This window comes from Lissotriton helveticus, chromosome 9, assembly GCF_964261635.1.
Source record: "Lissotriton helveticus chromosome 9, aLisHel1.1, whole genome shotgun sequence".
In the NCBI taxonomy this organism is placed as follows: domain Eukaryota; kingdom Metazoa; phylum Chordata; class Amphibia; order Caudata; family Salamandridae; genus Lissotriton; species Lissotriton helveticus.
In genome coordinates this window covers 749,250,142-749,275,652 of record NC_136070.1, presented here as the reverse complement: position 1 = coordinate 749,275,652, position 25,511 = coordinate 749,250,142, and positions in this window count along the sequence as shown.

The window sequence follows — 25,511 nt, the reverse complement described above, 5'->3', positions numbered from 1 at the left end:
GGGGCACACGGCAGTCTCTCGAGACTCGACTATGTTCTGATGCCCTCTTCATAGGCCTCCGCAATACGGGAAGTAAAGCATCTTGCTAGAGGTATATCAGATCACTCCCCGATATGGTTGGTGGTAGATGCGCAGCTGGGGACGGTGGGTCGTGTGGCCCCGATTAACCCCTGGTACCTCCGTGATCCCAAGGTTAGAATAGAATTGATCAAGACGCTCGACCATTATTTTGCGGAAAATGTTGGCTCTGTATCCTCCTCGGTTTCATTGTGGGAGGCGTATAAAGCTGTTATCCGAGGCCAGGCCCTCTCCCTGATTAGTAACGTTAAGAGGAGTAGTCGAGAGGACATCTTCCGTATTGAGGGTGAAATTACGGCTCTGGAGGGAGAACTGGAGTCCGAGGTCACCCCAGATGGGTTACACCTATTGGGTCTTAAGCATTTTGAATATAGAACGTTGGTCACGGATGCTGCAAAAGTGATGAGCAGGGAACAGCGGGGACGCCTGTATGATGTTGGTGATAAAGCAGGGATGCTGCTTGCCTGGCTGGATAAAAGGGAGAGTGCGAGTCGAGTGGTTCCTGTTATTGTGGATGTGAATGGTGTGAGTCACACTGATCCGGTTGCAATAGTTGAATGTTTTGCTGATTATTTCCAGGAAGTGTATTCCCCTGTGTCCGATAGACCTGAACAGGACTCCCACTTGCTTTTGCGCGATATTGCGCTCCCCTGTCTGATCCCGAGAGGGAATTTCTTGATGCGCCGCCTACGGTGGAGGAGGTTGCGATCGCTATCCGCTCTGTTCGTTCCGGGAAGGCCGCGGGCCCCAACGGGCTTCCTATTGAGCTCTACAAACTCCGCCCAGATACGATAGCCCCACATTTACGTTCGATGTTTCTAGAATCACTAGAGACAGGTTCCCTCCCTCCTGACCAGAGACTGGCATCTATAGTGGTGATTCCTAAGGAGGGTAAGCCTCGTGATCGCTGCGCCTCCTTCCGGCCTATATCTCTGATCAACGCTGAACCGAAGATCCTGGCTAGATTGCTTGCTAATAGATTGGTCACTGTTATAGGCGACCTGGTTAATCCGGACCAATCTGGCTGTATACCGCGTCGCAATACTGCGCTTAACCTTAGGCGATTGCATGGCGTTCTCGCGCGAGCGGGAACGTTGCGTGAACCGGCCGTTTTGGCGTCTTTGGATGCCACTATGGCGTTTGATACGCTAGAATGGCCATACTTATGGGCGGTCCTTGCTAAATTTGGTTTCGGTTCAGCCTTCATTAACTGGGTGAAATTGCTTTACACCGACCCCTTGGCTCAAGTGGTTGTGAACGGTCGAGTTTCTGCTTCCTTTGCGCTTGGTAGGGGTACGTGCCAGGGCTGTCCTCTGTCTCCTCTTTTGTTTGCCCTTGCCTTGGAGCCACTGGCGGCCTGGTTAAGGTGGGAGCCGTCCTTGAAGGGCATTAGATGGACTCCGGAATTTGAAGACCGCATATCCTTATATGCGGATGATATTCTGCTATATCTTACTTCACCGCGAAAATCATTGATAGTCCTCTTTGACGTATTGACCTCGTTCCACAAGAACTCTGGCCTCGTCATTAACTGGTCGAAGTCCTGTGTCTATGTTCTTTCGGGAGACGCTCCTATTTTGCCCCGCGGCTGTCCCATTACAGTAGTGCGGGAGGGATTTCAATATCTGGGAATCTTTATTACCCTGAACCCAGGACTTCGATATGAACGCAATTTGCTACCTCCTCTCCAGCGCCTCCGTGCCGATGTCCTTGCTTGGAGTAGACTCCCTCTCCCTCCCCTCGGAAGGGCGGCGTTGTTCAAGATGATGTCGCTACCCCGATTCCTCTACGCGTTGCAAAACACACTAGACGCCGTGCCTGCTAGTTATTTCCGAGAGATTGAAAGTTTACAGAGACAATTGGTGTGGGGGGGCCGCTCTCGTATTGCTATTGCGAAACTGACGCTTCCGTGGTATGATGGCGGTGTCGCACTCCCTGATATTCGCCGATATTACTGGGCGTCTCAGTTAGGGGCTATTAATCACTGTACCTACGTTCCTTCGCCGAACCCGGCCTTTGAGATGGATAAATGGCTGCTGCCTGGCGGAGATTACAATAGGGCTCTCTATTCTAGATCTGCCGGTAGGACTCTCACGGGCCCGACTAGGACGGCAGTCCAGGTCTGGCATCGCGCCACGGTGGCTCTAGGTTGGGCTGATAGGTTGACCCGTGCGACTCCGTTGTACGCATCGGATACGCTTGGGTCTCTTTGGCGGTCGAAGTGTTTTGACAGGTGGGATGTGATCGGTATTGGCAAGGTGAATGACGTGTGGACCAAGCGGAGAGTTAAGACGTTTGATGAACTGAGAACTGAATATGATTTGAATGATAGGGATTTTTTTCGGTACGTGCAAATTCGACATGCGGTCATGTCAGTCTTTCCCTTGGGTACGTATGTACCGGAGGTGTCCCCGATCAAAGATAGGATATTGGATGGGTACGTTCCTGATAGCACGATCTCGCTTATATATAAAAAATTGATCAACTCCAGGGCTGATCTCTTGTGTCACCTTCGAAAGGTGTGGACTAGCGATGGGCTGGAACTTGATGATGAAGACTGGCAGGCTGCGATCTCCTCCCCTAAGGAAGTGGCGATCCCGGCGCGCCTCCGGTTTGTCCAGCTTAAAATTCTACACAGGGTGTATGTGACCGGTCCTCGTCTTGTGCGCATGGGCCTTTCTGTTGATGGACTGTGCAGGCGTGGCTGTGGTCTCATGGGAACGTTTCTCCACATCATTTGGGAGTGTCCTGTAGTGATGCGATACTGGTCTCGTGTGCATGAAGTTATGAGTGAGGTTACGGGTGTGCGGTCGATGCCTGAGGCGAGGCGATGTTTGCTGAATGTTTGGGAACCGAATGATTACAGTGTGGCGCAAATTCGTTGGGTGACCTTAGGAAATATGATTGCCAAGAGAGACATTGCCCAACTATGGGGTGCCCAGAGATCGCCGACAGTTCAGCTATGGGAACAGAACTTGGACTGGTGTATGTTCAGGGAAAAGACGGTGTATATCTCCCGGGGCACGCCCCGGAAATGGGGGAAGATATGGACTCAATGGAATGTGTATCGTGGTGAGATATGTACTCCCCCCCTTCCAGCACTTGATATTGAACCACTGTCTCCCCAACCCAATATTTCCTCCACGCAGACTTAGACATATTTGATTGCCTCTGGTCCCTCTGCCCCCCACTCATAAGAGATGTCTTTACCTCCTCTTTGAAATGTACTTCCCGCCCCCCACACGCTGTAACGCTGTGATGTGAGTACTGCCTTGTGTCTGTTTTTTGTTTCTGTTTCTGTTTTTTGTAACTTTATATTTAATAAAAAGCTTAAAAAAAAAAAAGCTATTAGGAACCTAAAATGAACAGCACCCGACCAAGTAGCCTGGGACAGGGCACGGCAGCTAAGGAAAAATTATAAAAAAGAGCTATGGGAGGAAAAACAAATGCGCAATGATATATTTTGGGCTGAACTGCTTTGTTGTGCCAAGAAAACGAATTCAAACAAATTCTGGGAAATCATAAAATAAATTACATAGGCCAGTGATAGCCCTATCATCAAATATTCAAGAACATGAGTGGGCTGAATTTCTAACCTCAAAGTTCATAGACCCCGTTACGTCAGAAGGAAATATGCTGGCCCAGGCCGAGGGAAAAGATACATCCAAAAGGGTCTCAGAACCAGATAGCTCAGGAGAAGCCACTACACCTCACATTAGAGGAAAAAAAGATCCAGGGTCCATGCCAATTTAGGAAAAGGGGAAGCCGCAGGGGAAATATAGCAAACATTCCCCGACAACAGCGACAAGCCATTCATCTATGCCAAGTGAAGCAGTGATACACATAATTAAGAAAGGTACAAGTGATGGCGCTCCTGGCCCTAATGGTATCCCTCAAGCAATTTTTAAGCACGATACATCGTTCTGTGGCAATCATCTTTTTGATCTATATAAAGATATAGAGCTCTTAAATCATGTTCCATCGAATTGGCAAGGCTCGATATTGACACCTATATCCAAAGGAGGAGAGAGAACTAATCCATCAAATTATAGGTTAATAGCCCTCCTGGATGTCGAGGCCAAATATTACGCCATACTAGTTCTAGAAGACCTGAAGGATTGGTCCGATAACCTCAATCTTATCCCGGTCAACCAGGCAGGCTTCAGGCAAGGAATAGGGACGATAACGAACATCTTAGCTCTATCTCTAATAGCTAATAAGTGTAAGCAGAGGAAACAACATCTTTACCTCTGCTTTATAGACCTAAAGGCAGCCTTTGATAGTGTCGATCGTCGCCTCCTGTGGAAAAAGTTGCACGCATGGGACAAACCTGAAAGGCTACTAAAAGGCATACTCCTATTCTACTCCAACACATGGTTGAGGATTAAGATAGGTGATAGGTCCAGATTATCAAGGAAGCTGATAACGACCAGAGGCCTCAAGCAAGGGTGTGTTCTGGCCCCTCATCTTTTTAACCTGTTCATGTCCGACCTGTCACAGAGGCTAGACTGTACTAATTCCCACCCGCCTAAATTAGGTAAATTGGTACTTACTCACCTCTCATATGCCGATGATGTGGTATTAATGAGTCAAACAAAGATCGGTCTCCAAAGAGTTTTAAAAGAAAAGTCAGATTATATCTCATCAAACAAACTTGAAATAAACACATCAAAGACAAAAACTATGGTGATTGGCAGTCATAGGAGACGTAAGCAGACGATCTGGCTCAACGGCAGCCAACTGGAGGAAGTTAAACAATATAAGTACCTGGGATTCTATATTGACAACTCACAAAACCGTACAGAACAAAAAAAAGTACATGACGCTGAAAACTAGTGCCCTCATATTCGCCTTCAGTCAACTGGCAAAAAAGTTGAAGGGCCCATCTTATAAACCACTGCTCGCAGTAATGACGGCAAAAATCCTTCCTACAATAACATACACCAGCGCAGCTTTTCATGGAGAAGACGGAGAGGTCTTAAATCAACTTACAGCATCCATTTATAAAAAAGTATTTCAGATACAAAGGTCGGCTTCGCCGGCTCAGGTTCGTCTCGAATTCGGCTTAATAAACGAAGACATAGGGAGAATGTACGTTACAATAAAAACATGGTATCGGCTGAAACAAAATGCAGCCACATCACAAATTAATGAAGCCCTATGGTCCGAAGTAGACGAGGACAGAAACTCACCTTTTAACCAATACTTAAGTAAATCTCTTTCAGTAACATGTACAAATGACTTATGGAATAAAAATCTGCCGTATCAGTCTTTTAAACAAGCAATAAATAAAGCAGCTAAAACCCATTCAGCAGTAATTGATAAAATAATCTTTAGGTTAAGGTCGCACACTTGGATGGTTATAAACAATTACAAGTCTCTTACACCGGCATCATACTTGAATCTGACATTTTCATTTGATGTAAAAAAACAACTAATGGCATTACGTTTTGGAAAATTACCATCTTTGGCGGATCAGCCAACCTGGGTGCATACAGGCCCTAAGTCATGCGGGTTGTGTGACTATTACAAAGAAGACTTCATCCATGTAATTTGTACATGTAATAAACTATACAACGAGCGAGCCATTCTCCTCAAACAAAGCTGTAATGTGAGAGGCATTAGGTCATGCGGAGCAGCCATAACTGCGTGCTTAAATCCATCGGACCCACATCTGAATGGTAGACTGATCAAATTCCTTAAAGTCTTTTCAAAGCTTTGTTAAAAGGGTCTGAAAACTGGCAAAGAAAAATGGACAAACTTTTGGCTACTGAGTTTTAATAATTTCATGTATAGCAAGCAGCAATGAAATGATGAAATGAATATAATGTGTACTCTGATTTGAATCTGATTTGTATATACATAAGGTTTTTTTATATATTGTTAAGGTTTTAATTAACTAAAAAATAAACATTTACTTACTTACAGTTTTTTATCCTTCCATTTTTATTATGGGTGGGCCCTTTTTTAACTGTTATTTTTAGGCAATTTACCACCTGCACGATAGTCCGCTTGTACCATGTTAAAGTTTTTCCTTTTTGTGGTACGTTACCAACAGCAGTATATCTATAAACAAATTATTGACCAATTGCAGGCTTTCCTCGGTTATACGGGTGGTTATGCGTCTGGGGTATTCGATCTGCAAGGGGATCACTCTTTCTCTCTTTGGTTCCTTTTCCATATTGATTAACAATTCTAAAGGCCAGTGATCACTGCCATCACTCTGCAACACCCCAAATTGTTCCACATCCTTAAAGTGCCATGCATCAATAAAAGCAAAGTCAATTGGGCAGTTCTGATTCCCTGAACGGAAAGTCTTCTTTGCAGGGCAATCCAAAGACGTCCGTCCATTGGCACAGAATAGTCCTATTGATCCAAGGAATTGTACCAAATATTTATCTCGTACTGTGCTAACTACGCCACCGAAATTAGCATGAGGGATTTGTGAGGTCGCTAAAATTTCCTTAAACAATTTATCACTAAGGGATGGTTCTAATTTGTGATTAAAATCTCCTAAAATCATTACCAAATTTGCTGCTTTCGTCATACATATAGATTCCAAATCTTTCTCTAGCATGCACAATTGGATTTCATAATCTGTTATTACTCCTGGTTAAATGTATACATTTATCACAATAATTTGTCTTTTTATACCGGTACCACTGTAGAGTTGTACCTGACATGCCAGTAGCCACCTACAATTCATTTTTAGCTTAATTATTTTGTTAGCTTTTTGTACTGATACCAGAGTAATTAAGAGCTACTTAATATACTTTAAATAATATTTACAAAATACAAAAAGTGTAAAATAGATTGGCCACTCTGGCCATCACACGGGCAGGATATGCAATCAAGATCAGAGTGGTAACCAAGGGGAAAACATAATGTAATAGTACCAGCCCTTAAACGAAACAAGAGGCTCCTCTCCCAATGACTCATTGGCAGGGTAATGTAATTAGCCAGATGGTTGGAAAGAATTTTAAATAGCCATATATCTATGAACAAGGGATTTTTTTGGATTCCTTTTTGAACCTTTCTGCTCTATATAGCGAGTAGAGCGCATTCCTGAGCTCACTTTCGTTCACAACCGTTGCTGCACGGGGTTCTCAATAAATGATTCCCTTATTAACGCTGCAAAGGCTCTGATACATCCCTGACAGCCATAGTACGTCCTTCCCTTTCGCGCATCCTGTACAGTCACTGATAATCTCTCTCGTTAGGGATGCGGGCAAATTTTTCCAGACCGATAACCAGAAACGGGCTGGGCGGGCCATAATAAAATCTTCGATAAAATGTAAGTTAAGTTCCTTATGTAAGTATATTGGGGTGTGGAGATTGGGACGCCAAATAACTCCCGCAAAATCTATTCTCTTCCAGTTGGATGCAGGTGCTATTGGTGAAGCTTCAAACCTCAGCTCCATACGTAGCTGTTGGCACACATTAAAACTTACATTTTTTTAAATGGCTAAAATGGCACCTGTTCTCTTTGGGCGCGGGAGACTAAGAATCGAATTGGAGGCCTTTGAGAACTTGCTCCTGGAGTGGGCCATATGCTCACTCTAGGATCCATTCACAGGAAAGACCAACCCAATATAAGGAAAGGTGCTGGTACTCATCAGCTTCTGGTTACCCACAGATATGGAACTAAGTAAACGTTTCTTTGGACCACACAAGATTATAAAAGACTTTTTAAAACTAGTGCATAGGTCCAGGCTGTTCATATGGTTAACAAAGCCCTGCACTAGCGTATGTAAGGAGTTCGGAGTGCTGCCCATAAGGTCCGCATCTTCCACATAGATGAGTATGGGGAGTGATTTTCCATTGATTATTGGGACATCTTGGGTTAATGAGTTTAAAGTTTTTTCAGTCCATTAATGTTGATAATAAAAAGAAGGGGGGCCAGAACACAACCCTGTCTGACCCCCCTACCTACATCGATGGATTCAATAACTTCACCCCCGCATCCAATCCTCACCCGCGCTTTAATATATTTGTGAAGGTGTGCCAAGATATACACTAGGGGCTCACCCAATCCATAGGTCAGAAGGATAGACCAGAGTTTTGACCTATTAACAAGGTCGAAAGCAGAGGTCAAGTCCATAAAGGCTAGGTAGATTGGAGAAGCCCGTGCAACCAGCAACTGTCCTCTTTCTTGGAGGCCTCCAATTTACTCCATCCCTCTCAAACCGGCTTTTGCCCGGGACAAGGGACGGAGACGGCGCTTCTTAAGTTGGTTGAGGAGTCTAGGAGGATCCTGGACACAGGTGGCAATGTGGCCATCATCCTCCTGGACCTCAGCGCCGCCTTCGATACGGTTAATCACCGTATCCTTCTAGCCTGTCTAAACGAAGTCGGAGTCTCGGGAAAAGCTCTTTCCTGGCTGGAATCCTTCCTTTCGGAGAGATATTTCAAGGTATTTGAAGGAGACTGCCACTCCGCGCCACTACCCCTGCAGTGTGGGGTGCCACAGGGCTCCTCCCTTAGCCCCACACTTTTTAATGTATACATGCCCCCCTAGCTAAGATAGTAGCCCCCTACGGAATTGAATTGGTCAGCTATGCTGATGACACTCAGCTCGTGGTTTCTCTGAATCAGGCTGAATTATCACACACGAGTCTGAGTGACTGCCTGGAGGAGGTATCAAAGTGGATGAGACTGTCCCAGCTAAAACTTAACAACCAAAAGACCGAACTAATGTTATTGGGCAGGAATGCATCATTTAACTCCCCCACGCTATGGCCATCTTCTATGGGCGCTAGCCGAACTCCCAAAAGCGTGATCAAGAGCCTGGGTTTTTGGCTAGACAAAGATCTTACATTCAAAGCACAAGCCAGAAAAACCGCGGCCACCTGCTTCTGCTTGCTCAAATCCAGCCGTAAAATCTTCCCTCAACTTCCCGACAGAGCCAAAAAAATCCTGCTCCAAGCCTTGATTTTGTCAAGGCTGGATTACGGGAACGCGCTGTACCTGGGAGCCCCAGTCTCTGTAATTCAGAAATTACAGGTAGTACAAAACTCCGCTGCTAGACTGCTGACAAGCACCAACCACCGCTCCTCAGCTAAACCAGCGTTGAAATTGCTTCACTGGTTGCCTATACAGGAACGGGTACATTTCAAGGCCCTCTGTATAGCCCACAAAAATCTTCAGGGTAAAGGCCCCCCATTAATGCCAACCTGATCAAACCACACAGAACACACAGAAACCTCCGTTCCAACGAGCTTAACCTAGCACAAGTCAGCAGAATCAACAAGGCTCGCACGGGTGGTCGCCTCTTCTCCTACAACACCTCAAGGTTGTGGAACTCCATGCCCCTCCCGCTGCGGCAAGAGCCCAACCATCTTGTCTTCCGTAAGAAACTAAAAACTTGGCTCTTTCCTACAACATAATGATACCTGATCTCGTCCCTTCAACCTCCCCCTTCGCAGCTGCAAGCGCTGGGATGCCTCCGGGTAGCCATGCGCTATACAAGAATCATTTCAATTCAATTCAGTTCAATTCAATTCAATGGTGTATTTGCCCATTGCCCATGATTAGATTAAGGTTAAAGCATTGTTAGTTGGTGCCCACCTTACTTCTGAAGCCCAGTTGACAGGGGTCTAAAATTCCATTTTCCTCAGACCACTCTAAAATCTTATTGTATAGGACTCTACCTAAGATTTTTAAAGTATTGTCAATTAGAGAGATAGGCCTATAATAATTGGGTTGAGAACGATCCCCTTTTTTAAAAATCGGAGCAATAATGCCTGTGGAGCAGGAACTGGGTAACAGAGCATACATTAAGTTGTTAAAAACATTTAAAAGTAGGGGCGCCCAGAAGTCTGGCTTGTTTTTAATGAGATCAATGGGTAGACCATCTGGTCTGGGGGCTTTGTTACCCATGCTCTGATGGACCGCTTCTTTCACCTTAGGTAGGGTCATCTGTATTCTGGTTAGTGGCCCCATCTCAAAGTGATCTGCCTCTTGTGAGGGTGCAGCATAAATTTTAGTAAATTGCTTTTCCCAGGACTCACTCACAATAGGGACCTATTATTAGTACCTGGGAAATGAAGAATGTATTGTTTAAAAATTAATTGTGCCTATGATGGCTAACAACTGGATCAATCGTTCTAAATAGAACACTATTAGGGGAGAAGATGCATATGTTCTGTGGCTGATGGCTTATATGAGGCCCGATGATATTGAGATATACAGCAGCTTGACATAAAGATGGATAAATTGGTCCTAGATGGCACTTGTGATGATTAACATCTATAGGTCTCACAAGCTGTGTTAAGATGGCGCCCAACGCAGGGTAAACTGGCACCCCTAAATGATGTACCCCGAGTTAATCATTAGGATTGCGAATAAGTTTATAGAGATTATTCTCCTGCAGTTTAAGGTTGATGACCTGAATAAAAGCCTTGAAGACCATGAAACATGACAATGAAATATGCAGCTGTAGGCTGATTTTGATGAGTTTTGAAAGTTCCAAGATGGTGCTTAGAGTATGAGAGAGGAGGGGGCGGCTGGTAGAGGTCATAGATCATATGCGGGTCCATGCAATGGTGAATCACAGGTGAGAAAACTTGTGATGATTAACATTTATAGGTCTCACAAGCAGTTTTAAGATGGCGCCCAACATAATGTAAACTGGAACTCCTAATTGGTGTACCCCGAGTTAAACATTAGGATTGTGGATACCTTTATGGAGGATATTCTCCTGCAATTTAAGGTTGATGACCGGAATAAAAGCCTTACCAACAATGAAATATGCAGCTGTAGGCTGGTTTTGAAGAGTTATGAATGTTCCAAGGTGGAGCTTAGAGTAGGAGAGAGGAGGAGCCATCTGGGAGAGGTCCTGGGTCACAGGTGGGTCCGCAGGATGGGGAATCCTAAGTAAGAGAACTTGTGAATAATTAGTGCATGTATTTAATGGATCATTTACACAACAGAGTTCGTTGTACTTTGAGGAAGATCCAGGAACATACCGCATGAGGATTCTGAGGTAAGATGGACAGGATGCAGCAGATAGGCTGACAGGGTCACGGAAAGCAGGATAAAGATTGTTTGAGAAGCCCCCTTAGCTCTAGGTCTGTAAAATTTTTCAAAGCACTGCCCCCAGGGATAGTGTGGGAAGGCCTGAAGTGACAGGGAATGTTTTTTTATGTAGTATTACTGCAGTGAGGGGCTATAAGCGACTCTGATCAGTAAACTGAAGTCCAGAAAAGAGGTGATAGAGGTATAGTATCTACAATAGCCCGTAGTGACACTGAAGATGATTGTTTATGGGTGCTGCATGAGGTCATTATTACTAATATTTTCATGACATTATAATTGAATTTTTTAGTTGTAGGTAGCCAACGCTTGATGTTTGATGAAGGTTTGGACTGCTCAGATCCTGAATATTAGACCTAAATATAGAGGTAAGAAGCAATAGATAGAGTGCATTAGATATAGGAGTAGGTATCACTAATGACATAGGGGAATTTATTTTTAAATGTCTATATCATTTCTACATATAGGCCGTGTTGGAGTGAATTTTGAAAAGAGGCAGTATTGTATTGAATACCCGAATTCATGACTAAGTCGGAGAGCACAATTGAGAAACTTTTACTAAATTAATCATGCAATCAACAGGTGAGAAGGTTGCAAAAGTAGAGTTATGAATGTATTCATTCATTGGAGAGTGAGAGTAGCATATTACTAATTGTAGTTTTTCTTCCTCTCACATGGCCCAGGCTGATATAGATGTAAATGCAATGAGTTCTATAGAATAAGGAGACAATTTACTCAGTGGATGATCTTATGCTGAGCGAAGGGCCTGAAGCAGGATTCTTGTCATTTTATTCATTAATGTGTTGTTTGTATGACTCATTTTTACAGCTGTGGATCCCTAATTTTGCCACTCCGCGATACCCTGAGTGAATGGTGACTTTGTGGCTGGATATGTCTAATGTGGAAGAATGTTCATGATAGTATACTACAAAAAAAATCTTTGTTCTGTGGTGGGGGACCCGCATGGGTCTATTGAGTGATGGCATAGATTACGAGTATGTGTTGAATTCATTTGGGGTGTTGATGAGTTGAGTAATGCTCTTGGTTTTAAGAAGGTTGTGAAAATAACTTTTTATATATGTGGGATCTACACTAAACAATGTATGTTGTACATATATTTTATAGAGATTTTTTTAATGAAACTTGCTCTCCGGAAGAAGGTAGTTGTTATTAATAATTCTGCCAAAACGTGTTGACGTACACATATGCAGAATCTGCCATACACTGGGAAGCTACATGCGAAATTGGATACATCTTGGAACACTGGTGATATTAAAAGCAGATCGTCACAAGTGAAATAGACGAACTGTGGTGTCTTAACTATTCCCCCCGTCATTTGTTCTGTGGGTTATAGGATGTTGAATATTGTTTCACTGTTTGTGATATACTGGTTTTTAATCAATTTTTAGGGCATTTTATTTTCGCACATCGACAAAAAAAAATATCTGTTTGTGTATCATACAATATTATACTATTAAAGATATGTATATTATTTACAATTGTGTGTGGTTCTCATTTATGGTGAAGAAGATGCTTATATATATAACTTGGATGGTGATACGCTTGAAAGTTTGTGATTTAAAGTTGGTTTTGCAGATTTAGCCTAAGGGTATTTTTCTGAATTTTATTGTCTAATGGTACCCTGTTCCCCTGGTGTGTGGGGTCCAGCTCGTATTTTTAAGGACCAGGCCACAAAAGTCAATTTAATTTTACCTGGCCTGAGAGACCAGGGTGCAGAATTACTCCGACTGTCCTTGGTGCTGAAGCGGGAGCTGCAAGAGAGCTATGTTTACCACTTAGATGGTGCTGGTGTGGAAACAGATGCAAAGGATCGACAACAAGGACACTGCTGTGGTCGGTTCTAGGTGCTGCGAAGTTCCCTTGAATTGCAGCATCAAACAAAGATGGTGGTGAGTGACCAGGTCACCAACAAACCTTGGTAGTGGTAAGGTCATGGTAAACATATTTAGATGTCCAGAAGGCCTGAGGTAAACAGAAGTCCCCTGAAACTTTCTGGGGGTCAGGACTATGTGTCCCACAATGCACTGGACAATCTACTTTTGGTCGATCCCTTGGAGGGCCCGATGGCCAGCAATTCTTTGGTTCCTAGTGTTGCTTTTTTCCTGTAGGATGCAGGGGACTAGTGCCACTAATCCAGAGGAGTCTGGAGTTGCCTTTAGTGCTCAAAGGGGTCCCTCTGTCTGGGGGTGCTGGTTTTTGTTCTGGGACAAGCTGCAGTCATCCACTTGCAGGGTGGTTGCCACAGGTGCAGGTTATCATGCCTTTAGTTTGTGCAGGTTCTAAAGTCTCAGCCTCAAGTCTCTTCATTATCCTTGGGTGCAAGTCTTTTCAGATCCGAGGTTCTGGTGCCAGAGGTGCCCCATAAGTCCTAGATTTAGGGGGGTAAGGGTTGTGGGTATAAGCGGCCAATGAGCTACTTGCCCCAGCGGCTAATCCGTCTCTGAGGTGACCACATCCGGGGGTGTGTATCCCCTTTTCTACCCAGAACTCTCTATTCTGCCACTTCTACAAATAGCAGAAACCTTCCTTGGCATTTCAGAACAGGTAGCCTACCCTAGAGGGTTGGCTAGTCTTCTAGTGGTGTATGTCTCCTGACTAATTTTCCAGCCTTACTGGGTGCAAATGTGTCTGGGCATGGGGGGCTGTTTTCTCCATTGGTAGTCAGCGTGCATGCATATCAGAGGCAGTGCATGCTTTGAAGCTCACCGCCATGATGTGCCACTTCACTAACCATCCTGTCAGGTAAGTATGGGCGAATTTTGCGAATTGGCAATCCGCGAAATTGCGTATTTACGGATTCGCAATCCGCAAAATCCGCGAACTCTCGCGAATTTTGCGGATTTTTTTTGGGTTAGCAAGTGTTTCTGTTGTTTCGCGAGGGTTTTTCACCAGTTCGCAAACGCGAACTTACTTGTCGGGTAGCAACGGTCGCGACCATGTTGTTTCTACGTCTGGTTCATCACAGCACCCTCTTTTTCACCACTGCCACCCTCTGTTTCACCACTGCCACCCTCTGGCTCACCCCTGCCACCCTCTGTTTCATCACTGTAGATTATGGGGGGAAAAGCACACCTGCCCTGCCTCAACTGACATGAATGAATTAGGGGCTGATTGATTAATGTGTCACTGAATTTGAACTTCCAGTCTGGCACCTGCTTACTTATCTGTAATTGCTTTCTGTTGCAGTCTAATTTTTTTTAGCAGGACCTTTGGCATACTTGTAGCTATTCTCTGAGCCTGCTGTGAGGGTCAGAGCAGGGTCATAGAATAGTTGCAAGTAGGCAACTGAACTCTGGAGGGGCCCCTCAGGAAGCACTAGAGGGAATGGTTACTAATGTTAAGATTGAACTTTTGCACCTGCTGAGTGCTTTCAGTTTTGCAAAAACCGTTTTTCTGCAATTTCGCGCGATTCGCGGGGCGCGAATTCGTGCGAGATCGATTTTGGAAGCCTCGAATTCGTGCGAATACACGATTTCTTTTTTTTGTGGCGTGTTTGTTCGCGTGATTTTTTGCGTGTTCGCAAGCGGCTTGTAGCGCAACGTTTGCGAAGTTATCCTAGCGGTCGTACATGGGCGCGGCCATCTTGTTTGCGTGACGTAATTCCGTTTCCGGGCGCTATGTGTAATCTCGCAAAGTGTGCGGCTCGCTAGTACATGTTCGCGTGTGATCGCGGGGAAAATCTCGCGCCACTTACCCACGCAGTCGTCAACGGGCGCGGCCATCTTGTTTTTCATTCATTGCTATGGTTCTGGGCATGCTTTCTGTATCCTCTGTCAATCTCTGCCATCCTTTCCTTGTTTGAAGTTTTTTTTGTTCTATTTTACTTATTATCTATCCCTCTATTTTTCTAGCTCTATATTTTTGTGTTTTCTGCTACTTTGGGTTAATTTTAAACTACTTTTTTTAACTCTTTTCTTTTCTTCTTCCCTATTCTATTTCTTCTTCATTATTTACCTTCCTTTCTGCCCAGACCATGGTAAAGGGAGCCGGGAAGCAGCCCGCGAAGGGGAAGGGTCCCGCACCCCGTGCCCGGCTCTCGTGCGGGCGTTTGAGGGGGGAGCAAGTTATAGCTCGGGAAATTTTTAGTGCGGAGGAGGTGGCCGCACTAGTCTTTCATGTCCAGCACCGCCTCCCCAAGACCATCATGGGAGGCGGCTAGATCGCTACCGGCTACGGGATCCGGGAGCGCCGGAAGCGGTGGGAGAAGGTGTGCCGGGCTATGTTTGAACAATCTGGGGTCCGGCGCACCTACAACCAGGCCACCCACCGCTGGACGGATCTCATGGACCGGGAACGCGGCTTGCTGGACATGCTCGGCATCAAGATCCCCGGGCTTGGTGAGTAGTAGTAGCTATTTCTAGCTATTTCATCACTTCTCTGTTTTCTCCCGCTGTGTGTGTTATTATATTGCAAATTTTTGTTTTTTACCAAGAGCAATTATGCTGCCGATTACATTGTAGGTAAATTATATTTCAAAATCTTCTGTGCATTTCAGGTGCACTGCTCTCCTTCTCAGTAGCGTTGCTACTATGCTTATTTGTTTTCTATTTTGTGTTCATTTCATTGGCCTGAGAAATATGTATGAGTGTAGTGTAAAGAACTGTGTAATACTAGACACTAAGGGTCAGATTTTCAATTACCGGCGCATCCCTGCAAAGTAGCAGGGATGCGCCAGTAATTGTGCGCCACGCCACCGCCACCCATGGTGCGCCGTATTTACAATGCGGCGCACCATGGGCCCAAAATGTCACAGAAGCGTTACGCATCTGTGCCGTAAAGGCGGCGCATTGCTGGAGTTGCGTCACAACGATGGCGCAGCTCCAGCAATGCTCTGGGGTGCCCTATCTCCCCAATGCTGCGTCAAGCCGTACGTCTGCTTCAAGCAGGCGCAGGGTTTGAGTCACGCATCATTGTCCTAAAAGTGGCTGATTGACATCTTGTAGATTTCCCTCAGCCACTTTTAGGATGCGTTCCTGCGCAGGAACGCCCTCCCTTGCGCCGGAACGCCCCCTGATGACGCAGGGCTTTACAACGTGATGCATCTCCCATATGCGTCACGTTGTTAATATACGCTGCACCATGGCGCCTCTTTTGTTCTGCCGCTGCATCACAAAAGTCACGCAACAATGGAGCAAAAGAGCCGCAAGGGGCTTGTAAATCTGCCCCTACAGACTCAAGTCCAGTTCTTCCTTTGTACACCTGGCAATATGAAGAAATAGTGGTGGTGGATTGATAGTTTGAGTATTTTAATGACTGGTTAATGTAGTAGGAAACTTTTTAGTGTTGTCGCTATTCTGCAATCACGATGGAGTTTGTCTGTCACTTCGCGTTCTGCGGACTGCTGCCTGCCAGTCCTAGGCAAACCTTTTTAGTAGTTTGTTTATTGAGTTACATAGCTTTCCAAGTCGACGGTCCGCAAATCAAGCAATACTAGTATCGTAGTAGACCACATGAGATAGGTCAATATATCCCGTTGAATAGTTGTCTATTTGCTATTTCGCCAAAAGATTTTGTTATTGTTCTTTTGAAATGTTTGATTTGGTTGACAACAATCATCCATGTTTTTGGGTCTTTCTTTCTTTCATGTTGTACATCAGTTCCCCCCAGGGGCAAGAGGACATTGGAGGAGGCTGCTGCTGCTGAACAAGGCCAGGATCGGTCAGGCGAGGGCTCCTTTGCTGGCCCCGGTAAGTTTTAATTTTAATATAGACTAGAGTACCTATTTTTTCCTAGTGTTCCTCATTCGATTTTTTCTAAATCATCTTTGATCTTCTTGTAGACTGTATCTAAATTCTTATCCTGCCTCGACTATGACTCCCTGTGGTATTACTAGATTATTCTTATTAGTCTGTCTGTGTAGCTAACTAAGATTGAACATTTGGCAAAAGGTGTAAAACGAAACTCCCATTCTAGTCAGCAATAGCTCTATGCACTGAGTGCAGTCCTTTGGGATTGTCCATAATGTCTTTTCAAGTCTTCTAAATGTTTATGCTTTGACAATTACCAACAATAAATAGGTGAATGACCACCAAGAAAGAATAAGATACTACTTTACTTTTGGTTTGGATAGGAGGACAATCCATACTACTACTGTTGCAGGGACAAATCTGTACAAACAGAACTATGGACACGAAATAGTGCATTGTTTATCAATTATAATAGGCGCAGGTAGACTTTCCACATACCTCAGTGATATCAGACTTTGAAGAACCCCCAATCTCCTTACTGACTAGATAGTGTGGCAGAGTCATTTAGCTCCCGAATTCATCGATGATTGATCGCCAATGATGATTATCCAACGCAGGACAAGAGTACGGAGTCAGAGTCCAGAAGTGTCAGAGGCACGGGCTCATGCATTGCAAATTGCAAAACCTTTTGCTCATTCACTCATGACCAAAAACCACAGAGTCTATTTAAGTAAGCTTTATTAAAAGTAAAAATATTTATTAAAATCAAGCTTGTCATAAAACATAAACGGTTGATTAAAAATGGAAAAGTGCTTATAGTGATTTATTTCATACATTTATTGTGGGCGAGCCAAGCCCTCACCTAGTTTGAACTTTAATTTTCTTTTTGGTGCTGATTCGTTGGTCCCTCCGTCCCAGTGATGATGATTTGTTCTTAGAAGTGAAGCTTCTGTCTGTTATGAGACAAATGGTGCGTGTTAAAAAGCAAGCATTCATCAGTTGTGCCAAAAAGTGCAGCAAGACAACACCCTTCCCTGGAAAAAGGGAGATTTTTACTTTAGAGTAGACAGTCACAAATTATTAGATTGTTTTCTGTATTCACATTTCTTCATTCCTAGACAAAATACTAGTGATTGGTGTATGTCTATGACATCTAACATTCTTAAATGTACTTTGTAGGTGGAACATCTGGTGCTGGGCCCAGCGCGGAGGTGGAGGAGGAAAGTTCTGGGGAGGACGCGGTGCAAGTGCCGGACAAAACTGCTGTGCGGGTTGCCACGGTAGTGGCGGGCAATGGTAAGATCTTAAATTCCTTACTTATTGAGATTTCAGACTGCATAGTGTGCTCCCCGTGAGAAAACGTAAGGTTTGTCCAGATGAAAGACATGAAGAAAAATGATTGACATATAGTTTGAATGGATGGATGCCTGGATCATGGTACTATCTGACTCTTAGATAGCATATGTGTATCTCGAGAGAGTAGACGGTCACTGGATGAACTAAGTGTTACTTTGAAGAGCATGTAACACCGCACCCACACGTCCGTCCCAGTGTAGGAAATGCAAGGAAAAGAAGTTGTAATTTTGTCCGAATACTACCATGAATAGTAGCAGTAGTTTGTATTGCAAGCACAGCATATATCCGGCTATTATGATGGCCACTCACTACCTCAGTTAATCAGTTTAGTAGAACTCGGTCATTCTTGTGTGGATGTATCACTGTTCACTCAATAAAAAGCAAAGCACCTAAAGTCATCCCATATATAAGGAAATACATAACATGTGCATTGATAGATAATCAGATTATTTATCTTCTTTATTTTCCTTTTCTGGTATCTATTCATTGGCACTGTAGGGTGAAAGTTAAATTAATTAAGCAGTACCCCTTGTAACAGAGTATTCTCAGTGCCACCCGTAATAGAAAAGTAAGAGCATCACCACCTGCATGTAGTGGACTGGTACAGTAACGCAAGTCTGTCTCACTCATCATGGCGGGCGTCTGTTTTTCTTGGGTGCAAGTTGACTGCGCTGGCATTATGCCGGCTTGCAGAAGTTAACGTACCAATTTTGCTAAACAAGAGAGAAGAAGAAGAATAAAACTGGTGTACTGTCATACTCGACTCTAATGGAGTGAGTCCATAGTGCTCGTAGAATTGATTCCTTAAACGCCCACTAATGTTAGAGCAAGGATGAAGAAGTGGGAGGTTAGATAGATACTGGACACAATAGTTATGCACTGCACTTGCAAGTTGCTACTTCTACTGTGACACAAGTTTCTGCTGAATCATTTTGTGTTAATTTTAAAGAGCATTGGTTACAGACTATGTCTTTCTTTCTTTATATAGATGCTCCTTCCAAACCAACAAGGAAGGAGCTGGCTGAAAGGGCCCGGCAACGGAGGCTGGAGGCCACTGTCGCCGAATATCGGCGGCTGGTGGCCCAGGAGGAGAAGGACATGCAGAGTACGTCAACAACATCCACGGCGACACCTGCATCCTCCTCCGCGCTCCCTGGGTCAGCCAGTCAGCGCAGCAGGTCTCCAGCGGTACGGAGCCGGGGTACCGCAGTCACCCGCCACCGCCGAGCAGCAAAGACATCAGCTGCCCCCCACAGCAGTTGCAAAAAAAGGATGCACCGTCTTTCCCTGAGGGTTTCCTACCTCGAGCAGGAGCTCCTCAACACCAAAACCCTGCTTGAGACCCTCCGCAAGGAGCATGCTGACCTGGCCCTAAAAGTTAACAGCAGCCAGTAGGAGGAGACTGTCCCTTGCCCCTTTTTTAAAGACTTCTGGGGGTGGGAATTGGGAGTTGGGTTTTCTACTTTTTTGGACTTCGTTTTCAGGGACATTCGTTGGGGTTCGGGAGGGGGGGTGGGTTGGGTCTTGCGGGAGATTTTTTATGTTACTGGATATATAAATATACTTTAAACTTAATCTTAGCATACGTTTTTTTTACTGCTTTTGAGGCTGGTGGGTGGGGGTTTAACAGTCCTGAAACTTAAGTGGCATCTTGATTCAAGTTGTGTAAGTACTAATGGCACAAATGTTTTCAAAACTAAGTGCCTCTCACAGAGTAAGTGAATTCAATAGTCCTAGGACCGTCACTCTCTCGTCTCTCCTAATACTCCATTATACTACCTCCCCCCAAATGCTTATCTTACCTGTAATTTGTGTTTGGAAATAGGGCTAGGCACAGGGCTGGCTGCATGCGAAATGGCGATTAAGGTTGGCAATCCTGGGCAGATGAAATGTCATCATTGCGGTGGTACTTGTGGTGTTACACAGTGGCAGTTGCAGCATCTGAAAAGAAAGAAAATGAAACCTTGTTTGTCCTTACCGTAGCATTAGAACGGTACGATAAAGAATATAGCAGGTGACAGTACACTAGAACAGTGCCACAATGTAGCCTAACAAATGGTAAAGTATTTAAAGTATAACTACTACTTGCGTTGAATTTCTTTGACATTGGCTACTATTACAAGAAATAGTACTGAAGGTGAAGGACACAGCAGCGTAATAATTTCATTTGCCACGACTAGGAGGAGGATGTTCTTGATGACCAATCAAGTTGATGGCGCACATGAAAATCTGCTTTCATTTGCCAATAGTGACTCGGTGTCAAGCTGAGTAAGAATATATCCTCGGATTCCTTCACCAGCCTGCTGCTATGACCTTATCCTCCCCAGCAAGTGGGTGGAATTATTGCTGTCATTTAGTCACACATCATCAAAACCACACAGCCCGGGGGAAGAGGGTTAGGGTTTGGAAAATGGATGGGAATGGGGCTTTTTGGGAAAGTTTTGTTGAGAGAAGAAAAAAAAGCACAGCATGGACAAACAATAATTGAAGATAAACAAATCTTTGGGTACAAAGCTAACCATAAATCTTTTCAGTGACATAAAGGACGTGCATGCACTACTGCATGCATGGTTACTGAAAAGTAAGTAGTACTTTCGACAACTGTGAATGAAAGAATGCGACAGTACAGGGCTGCAGTAATAATTATGCGTTTTCACTTGCCTATCTCTGCACTCAGAGAAGCACTTCGTACATTAAATTAGGTTTGAAAAATAGCAGAAGTAAAACCTATCAAATGGCTGTAGGGATGAATTTAGAAGCAGAGATCAAAGAAATGCAGAGTCACACTCATAGAAGTTCACGGCAATAACATTACTTAAAAGATAATTAGAAAAGAACGGATACTGCATCTGAATGTTGTTGTAGTTGTCCTGTTGAATTTGGGAAGTTGTAAGATGCGTCCAACCATTCCTCTTATTAGCGGGACTCCTCCATTCCATCTGACGCTCCGTCCATCAATGTTGGTGACCAGAAGACACCCTGTCCACTGGCTGCCTTGCGGATGCTGAATTGCGGCTCGCTAATGTGAAGCCTGTCTTCATCCTTTTCCCATTGCACAGGCTGAAACCCGGGTGTTGGACCTGGCCCTTTTTGGCAGGTTCACCCCGAAACTTTTTGCTTTTTCCTAGCCTGTTCTGGAATCTAGTGTTGATGGTTTTAGGCCTTTGCGCACTTTTTCACTGTGGTACAGTGTAAAGTGTGTGAGCTCTCTGTGTATGTGTGGTGAGTGACCTGCCCTCCCATAGGAATGAATGGGGAATTTGTATGCCCATGGTATTTCCAGATGTGTGGGGAGTGCAGGGTCGAGTTTGATATGTGAGAACTCGTGAGACTGGATGCTGCATAATGGTGTATGCGGCATGATTGTGTCTAGTCTAGAAGTACCACTTTTAGAAGTTGGCATATTTGTGTAGTCTGTGGCTGGCGTGTGATTGGCTGGTGAGCCTGGCCCAGGAATGCCTGGGCCTGCTTGTGGATTAGATGTCTGGTTTGAGGATGAGAGGGGTTGGGGAGCCCCCAGGAGGTTGTCTGAGTCAGCCCGTGGATGAAAGGCTGCATCTGCTGCCAGGGAAGTGGGAGGAGATAGCACCTGGGTGTGAATGAGGCTGTGCCTGCCTGCCACAATGCTGGCTCCACCTCCCCGCTGGGCGACTGTCACCTCTGTCCCTGACACTGATAAGAGTTCCCTATAACCAGTTCTAGCTGGTTCTCACACTGCGTGCACAAAGACTACAAAGGATTTTATAGTATAAAAAGGGGCTGTGTCCCCTTCCAAAATGTTCTTGTTTTGCCAAACTTGAAACTATCAGGGGCGTGCTGCTGCTTGGGCCCAGGGGAATCCCTGGGCCCTGCCCAGCCCCTGGACACCTGATGGACTTTCCTGGATGCCTGGAGGACTTCTGGGGGACCCCTCTGCCTTGCCTGGGCTGATTGGGGGGACTTTGCTTTGCCCCTTGGAATCTCTGGGACCTTTGGCAGCATGGAGAAGCTGCATTTTTCTGCAGAGAGCGCTTTATTTTTACTTGAACCTTCTTTGTTGCCAGCTGGTGCTTGGGAGCGCTTGATTTGTATTTCTAGCACCTGGAAGCGTTGTGTTTCCCCCTGAGTGCCTGGGAGCGCTGTTTTTCGGTCCGCTAGCGCGCGTTTTTGGGTCTCTAGCGCTTGGGAGCGCTTCATGTGCTTTAGCAGGTGCCCACCCTGCGTGTTGTGCCCCCGAGCGAGTCCCGCATTGCTTGGTTATGTAATATACAACGGGAGTTCACCCCGTGCTTTGGCGAAGAAATCGCCGCATTTTTTGGCCTCGGCAGCGCGACCAGAGCCAGTGGGCTCGTCAGGAGGGCCGCGCTGCCATTGGCTGGCCGAGGAAGAAGTTGCCGCGCTGCCATTGGCTGACCGGCCCGGGATTCCTTGATGACGTTTCCCCGGGCCTCGCCGTGATTGGCTGCCGGCCCGAGGAGAGAAAAGAAGACGAGCGAGGCGGCCATTACGGGGCTCCCGGGAGCCGGGGAGAGCCCTGCTGGTGCAGTGGACGAGGTTGCCGGTCTCCCGAGATTGAGAGGGAGACCGGGGAAGAAGGAAGCCGCCTGCTGTGTCCGCCCCGGGGCTCCTGATTGAAGGGAGAGCCCCGGGAAGAGGAGGAAGCAGCCCGCATCAGGAAAGGAAGCCGCGAGTGAAGCGGAGCCGCCCCCGACCAGCCCGGTGAGTGTTGAAGGGCTGGGGGGGTAGGCGGGAAGCTCCGGGTGGATGTCGTGTTGCCGGTGGTGGCACTTGTGAGGCAGAGCCCGGGAGAGGCTCTTGGGCATTTGTTGATTTAGAGTCCCCCGAGCGGGACTCCAACGTTCCTGATATTTTTTTGAAGAGCCTAGATAGGCTCCGGGGGCATTCCGTGCTACAAGTCCCCAAAGAGGCTTACAGCCCACATTTATCTGGAGCCATGAGAAGGCTCCGGGGGCCCTTTTAGCTAGGGGGGGCGTTGGGGCACATTGCCGGTGCCCGCCCCTCCTGCCTGCGAGAGGTTTGGTTTCAAGAGCCCAGAGAGGCTCAGAAGGCGCCACAGTTGTTTCATCAGAGCCACGAAGCTCTAAGGGGGCCACATTTGTTTAAGGAGCCTGAGAGGCTCAAGGACATGTTTGTCTTAAGGGGCTAGATGGCTCCCTCGCCCCCATTATTTCCCAGAGCCTGAGTGGCTCCTACATGTTGGCGCAGTGCTGTACCTAGGGCCAGTGAGGGCCCTGCCACAGTTTTGCTGATGTCCCAGCTGCCCAGCAATTAGTGGGCAGCTGCACCGTTTAGGCGCTTGGGATAGTCCACAGGTGCCCAGCAAGTAGTGGGCACCTGCCACATTTAGGCCCCTGACTTTTGGACTACAGGGCGTCCTAGCCCCAACAAGGCCAGTTGGCCTAGGGACTGCCACAGGTGGTGGCTTATGTAAGGTTTTGCGCAATTGTGTGGTTTTTCCTTGCACCTCTGAATGTTTTAGGCATCATGTGTTTTTGCGCTATTGAGTTGTGTTCTGGCACCTTTGAATGTTTTTGATGCATCATGTGTCTTGTTATTACACCGCTGAATGTTTTAGGCATCATGTGTTTTCTTTCCCTGCACCTCTGAATGTATTTTTATGCATCATGTGTTTTCTTTCCTCACACATCTGAATGTTTTAGGCATCATGTGTTTTTCCTTCCCTGCACCTCTGAATGTGTTTTTGATGCATCATGTGTAATGTGTTCTTGCTGATACCCCTAAATGTATTTTATTCTTAGGTGGTTGTTCTTTCCAGTACAGGTGGTCCTAGTGAGGTCCTGGTCCCCTGCGTGACATTCTCCTAAGGTGTTTAGGGTTGCGTAGGTGATACTTACCTGTTACCAGTAGTTACTGGTTGTGATTTATTCTTGCTAATTTGTGCTACAGTGATTTTATATCCTTTTATTCTAATTTCTGACAGTATTTCTATTTCTAAAAGTGTTGGTTCTGACAGTGGCCCATGTGGCCCTGTCTTGTAAATAATCCCTTGTGAATATTGCCTGTGCCAGTTGGCACAATGTACATGTGTGATTTCTATCTGATGTGTTTTGACAATACAAAAGTTATTTTCATATAACCTTGTGTGGAGTTCCTTTTGTGGTGTGCCTAGGATGTTGTTGCTGTTGTGTGCTGGCGCAAATGCTTTACACATTGCCTCCGAGTTTAGCCTTACTGCTCGTGCCAAGCTACCAAGGGGGTGAGCAGGGGTTATCTTGGCGTCTGACTTCCTTGCCCTGACTAGAATGGTGGTTTCTGCCTGGCTTTGGCGTCAGCCTTAGCCTACCAGAAATAGCCAGTTCTAACATTGTTGGTCAGCGGTGCGGATTTGGACTTGTGTTTGCGCAATGCAACAGTGACAGCTGGCTACATTACAAAACTGCACTTTTTTCAGATAGTCACATGTTTGGGATTATTGTTTTTTTTTTTGTTTTTCCTCAAGAATGTCATTTTCAGATGGTGTATCTGCGCTTTATGTTTAGTGGCAGATGAGAGAAAATGACAGGGCGGGATGCCAGTAGAGGGGGAGGTTCCCATAGATTAGGAATCCCTTGCTGGGTCCAGTGGCCAATCCCTGTCCCTGTCCCTGTGTGGGTAGATGGAAGAGAGGGAGTGTGGAGGAGAAATAACTTGCTTGGGAGGGTGGTTATCCCCTGAGTGTAGTGTGTGTGTCTTGATCCCCCAGTATGGTAGGATCCAGTGGTGGCAATTTAAATGTGTCCAGTGTGTGAAGTCCCATTCCCAGTTCCCAGAGTATGGTGCCTGGTGCTCAGTAAGAGGGGTACAGGTTGAGAGTCAGGGGCAGTGAGGAACTGTCTGACCAGTCTGGAGGGGGAGTGTGTGGATGGGTGGTGTGTTGAACTGGAGGAGTTGGTGTGAGTTTTTTTAAAGGAGCTTGCACGGGAAGTGTACCTCTGGCGGTGTGCAGGAGGTCCTGCAGAGGCACTGGACAAGAAGGTGGATGTCTGGCGGTGTGCTAGAGGTCTTACAGAGGCATTAGGAAGTGATTCTAAAAGTAGTGGCTTGTGTATCTGATGATCCTGTGTAGGGGAAGAGGTTCATGTGTAGCCCAGCTAGGTCCCAGTAGGATGGTAGGGGTGTAGGGGCTCACGTCCTGTCTCAGTGGAGGCGGAGTGAGTGTGGGACGGTGTGTCCCACTTTGGCCCAAAACCCTGTCTCAGGGCCTGGAGGGTTCCCTAAGGGAGCGCCAGGTCAGGGGCCTAGGCTGTACTCACAGGTCATTTGAGGAGGATCTTCCTGTGTCTAGAGGACGGGGAGTGTCTGTAACCAGAACTCCGGGGGTCCTGGTGTTTGGCT